Source organism: Vulpes vulpes, chromosome 4 (genome assembly GCF_048418805.1).
Source record: "Vulpes vulpes isolate BD-2025 chromosome 4, VulVul3, whole genome shotgun sequence".
Taxonomy (NCBI): domain Eukaryota; kingdom Metazoa; phylum Chordata; class Mammalia; order Carnivora; family Canidae; genus Vulpes; species Vulpes vulpes.
Window position 1 is genome coordinate 126,522,311 of NC_132783.1, and position 4,922 is coordinate 126,527,232.

The 4,922-nt window shown below is 37.3% G+C and overlaps 1 long non-coding RNA gene across 1 annotated transcript; it reads left to right on the forward strand.

Annotated features, from left to right (window-relative positions):
- The first annotated feature begins 1,289 nt into the window (after positions 1–1,289).
- LOC140598684 (uncharacterized) lies at positions 1,290–4,223 on the forward strand. Its single transcript, XR_012001267.1, has 2 exons — positions 1,290–1,721; positions 3,940–4,223. It is a non-coding gene; the product is annotated as an uncharacterized lncRNA (long non-coding RNA).
- Positions 4,224–4,922: the final 699 nt, after the last annotated feature.

The following is a 4,922-nucleotide window of genomic DNA, read 5'->3' on the forward strand; positions in this document are numbered from 1 at the left end:
TGTGAAATCACCCAAAGACACGCTTGACATCCTTTATGGACCATGCAGCATTCTATGAGAGGGATGCCTACACCAATCCAGATAACTAGTTAATAAGACAGTTTCTTCTCTCAAAACCATAATCAAACAAAAATGATATTTGGTTTTAGAGGTTAAATATGCTTGATTATCATGGTCACTATTGCCTCTACTGGGGTGCTACTCTGTCTGGCCCTTGTAAATGACCTCAGGCAACTATCCTTGGCCTTCTGCACCATGACCCACACTGAGTCCATGGGAAACACTACTGTTTCCACTGACAACCTATTAGAGCCCGGGTACCTGACATAGTCATTTTATTTCTTTGGCTCATTTCTAGGCATTCTATCTCTTACCCTTTAAATTTTTCAGGAGGAAATCAGACACCAGTGCAGAAACTCACATGTAAACTCTGATGTTCCCTTTGAAACCCTTCTTTCTTAATCCGGGCAAAGGAGGTAGCATCTCCCACCTACCCTTCTTGGCATTAGAGTACCAAACAGCTACTTCCAAATTTTCTCCATAAATACTCCTCTAATCTCCAGTTTCTACACCCCGTATGCAGTCAGTGTAAGAGTTTAAGAGTTGTCTAACTGGTTCTCAGCCAAATAATGGTTCAAAATGTATGCATAGTGGCCTCACTGGAATGTGACATACATTGTGTGTGTGTGTGTGTGTGTGTGTGTGTATTTAACATCTCGTATATTTTTGTAACAGATCTATGACTTGTCCATGGTAGGTTTCCAAATATGTATATTGAATCAATTTCCTGTTGAGAACATGAGGTGATAGTAGGCCAGGCCTAAGGATTTCCCTCAGCTAAATAATTAGGTAAGACCTCTACAGAAGAGATAGGGAAAGACACAAGAGATGGAGTCTAGAAACTACAACAAAGGAAGTGATAATCACTTATATTTGTTTAGCATTTCATACTTTACAAAACACTTAGAATATGCTGGCTAGCTTATTTCATTCTCACAGTAATCTTCTAGGGAGACATTATTACCTCCATTAAAATTAACTTCATTAGTCTCAGAGAAGTAATGTCCATCAATTCTTTAATCAAATTAGCCTTTCAAAGCTAATGTTGGGTTTTGCCAAGGTAGTTAATGAGATGTGAATTAAATCCCCTGAATAGAACTAGATTTGTTGCTCTCTGGTAAGCTATAAAACAGAGAGTCCAAAACCTTTAAACCTAATGGGATAGATCTTGAAGCTTTGTTCTCCTTGTTCATACAGCTCTTGTGTACAACTCAGTTCATAAGAAAATGGGTAGTTGTCAAAATAAAAAGGATAAGGGCACCCACTAAATGAAATGTCACTGTGGAAGACTTGAAATTACTGAGATTGCTTATATGAAAGACCCTGTCCTGTGTAGGCACCCACAGTTAAGAATGCTCACCTGACATCAATAGGAGGGGCTGATGAGCATTGCTTCATTTCTGAAACTAAACACCTTTCTGAAATTTAGTTTACTGGACATTAACCTTTACCCATGTTCATAGTCAGAGTCGTGGTGCAGATCCATTCAGTTGAACTCCAGAGAAGAGGTTGAAATTGGCAGCCTGAAAATAAATGTTATTGGTGACATGGAGGAGAGTATCTCTCAGTGAGATTTAGTGCCATTCCCTTCACTGAGGAAGAAAGGGTCCATGGAAAGAAGAAAATGGGTCACAGCACTGGAGCCTGTGGAGCTATTCGAGGTAGGTATAGGGCTGGGAACACCTGAGAGCCATCAAGATACATCATATGAGAACATCTGTTACTACCCTTTCTTGGAATATGAGATACCATCAATTTTTTTATTGTAGTAAGAATATTTAACATGAGATCTGTCTTAAAAATTATTGTTAACTGTAGGTGCAGTGTAGTACAACAGATATCTAGACTATTTGTCTTCTATAATTGAAACTTATACCCACTGAACAGTAACTCTTCATTTCTCCTTTGCCCCATTCCCTGGCAGCCACCCTTCTACTCTCTGTTTCTATGAGTTTGACTGTTTTAAATACTTTCTGTAAATGTAATTGTGCAATATTTGTTCTTCTGTGAGTCCAGTGCAGGGCTTGATCACACAACCCTGAGATCCTGACCTAAGCCAAAATTAAGAGTTGGGCATTCAACCAACTGAGCCACCCAGGTGTCCCTTGTTTTTTGTTTTTTTTTTAATGGCTATCCTAATAGGTGTGAGGCTATGCTTTATTGTTTCAATTTGCATTTCCTTGATTAGTGATGATAAGTATCTTTTCATATACCTGTTGGCAATTTGTATGTTTTCTTTGGAAAGATGCCTATTCAAGTCCTTTGCCCATTTTTTTAATTGGGCTACTTAAATTTTTGCTGTTGACTTGTGGAGTTCATATATATATATATATCCCCACTCTTCAATTTTTGTTTTTGTTGCCTGTGCTCTTGGTATCATATCTAAAGTCATTGCTAAGACCAATGTTTGGACTTTCTATGTTTTCTTCTAGGAGTTTTAGAGATTCAAGTCTTAAGTTTAAATCTTTAATCCAGGGATCCCTGGGTGGCGCAGCGGTTTAGCGCCTGTCTTTGGCCCAGGGCGCGATCCTGGAGACCTGGGATCGAATCCCACATCGGGCTCCCGGTGCATGGAGCCTGCTTCTCCCTCTGCCTGTGTCTCTGCCTCTCTCTCTCTCTCTCTCTGTGTGACTATCATAAATAAATAAAATAAAAAAAAATAAATCTTTAATCCATTTTGAGTTGATCTTTATGTATGATGTGAGATAAGGGGCCATTTTTGTTTTTGTATATGGATATCAAGTTTTCCCAACACTATTTGTTGAGACTCTCCTTTCTCCATTGTTGTTCTTGGCACCCTTGTTGAAGATTAGTTAACTAAATATGCATGGATTTATTCTTGGGCTATTCTGTTCTGTTGGTCTGTGTACCTGTGTACCAGCATCAAATTTAAAATGCATTATGATTGCATTTGCTTTTTATCATTTATAAATTTTATTGTAGACATATTAAGTTTTTTTTAGCCTTTCAGTCTCAGATGAGTTTGCTTAGTATTTCTTCTTTGTATTTAAAACAAAGAGTTGTTAATGGATGCTTTATTCAGCTAATAGATATCATGAGCCATTAATGGCCCAAGGCAATCCACCTGTCTTAAAGTGTGTGCATTTATAGTCCAGGTGCTTCTCACTGGGAAGGGTTCAGATTGTCCAGGGGACAGGTTAGGGGTGTGAATCAGGTCAGAAGGGTGGGAGGGAGCTGAGGTGCCTGCCTCAGCTTCGTCCAGAGCAGTAGGGCTGCCAAAAGATGAAGGAACCAAGTCAATTGTAGGATACTGTCATTTGTGAAATGCATTCCAATTTCAGAGATGTCAAAATGTGGGAAATTATGCATCTTAGAATCACTAAATTTGAGGGGGTCATGTAAGGGCTTTCTCAATTAGCATAATGTTTTATTTAAGAATATGTTAAAGAAACATTTTATTATGACTTAAGTATATACAGAACTGATTACATAGGAAAAGACTCTTAGGGACCTCCTTTCTGAATAGGAAAGAATCAATGATTGTATTAGCGTATATGTAAATGGTGCTTTAAAAAGTTCTTCCTAAGTAGTCGGAGTGCTTATTACATAATCTTTCTATCATGATTTGCCTTCCAGGTAATTCTCTATGTTCTTCTAGACTCATCCTTTCCATAAACAAAATTTTTGTCCTATGTTACACATTTACCCTAAATGTGAAATGTTTTCATTATTGTAATTAAAAGCTTTTAATGTATCACAGATATCCAAATACATGAACACACATATAGAAGGCCAAAACATTTGAGGATGCACTTACATTAAGTCAGTAGTATCAAACTCTAACAAAGCTTTAACAGAGAGATCAATGGTATTTAAGATGAAATTTCTGTTAAATAAATGTTTGTCTCTTCCCCCCAGCTTCCACTCAAATTCATATGTTGAAATCCCAGTCCCCAGTATGATGATATATGGAGGTAGAGCCTGTTGGAAGTAATGAGTTTAGAGGAAGTTAAGCAAGTGGATCCTTCATGGAGGGATGAGTACCCTCATAAGAAGGGGGCCCATTTCCTCTCTGCCATCTGATGACACAGGAAGAAAATAGCCATCTGCAAATGAGGAGAAGGGCCCTCATCAGACACAGCATCTTGATCTTGGACTTCCCAGCCTCCATAACTATGACAAATAAATGTTTAAACCATCCAGTCTATGGTATTTATTATAGCAGCCTGAACTAAGACACATGTGATGAACTTGGTGAATGCTCAGGAAGATAAAGAATTTAAAAGAATCAAAGTATGGGGAAAGAATAAAGTACTTGGAATATTTAGCTGAACAAGAGAAGCTAAAAGAGTGATTTAATAAGAACTTAAAGAAGTAGTGTGTAAAACTATTGAAGAATGCCCTCAGTCCAAGAAAAGAGAAGAAAAGGAGGGGCACGGAATTTAATATAGACATTAAGCAACATTTTCTGAGAGTGAGATTTTAAAGAATAGGAATTAAATTACTTGCCTATTTGCTCATTCATTTATTTATTAATTTAATTGGTAGAAGTTGAAGGGAGAGGAACAGGAGAAATATTGTGTAGTCTGATTTAAAGGCAGTCTTAAATCTAGTTTCCTAAAATTTTGATATTCAAAGAAATTTCTATGGGCTTTATAGTCTAGATTCTCTTTTAGATTTAATAACTCTCATAATCTCAAGAAACCTATTGACATATGCTCAGCAAACTTGTTAATTTTTGGTGATGGGGTAAATAGAATGGATGAATTATTGAAAAATCCAGTTGCACAGGATCATAAATTTCTGACTCCAAATAACAGCAAATAAATACTCAACTGGTTTGAGTTATGACAGTAATAATATGGGGGTCTCTCTATTTCTTATCTCCCTCCCTTTCATTT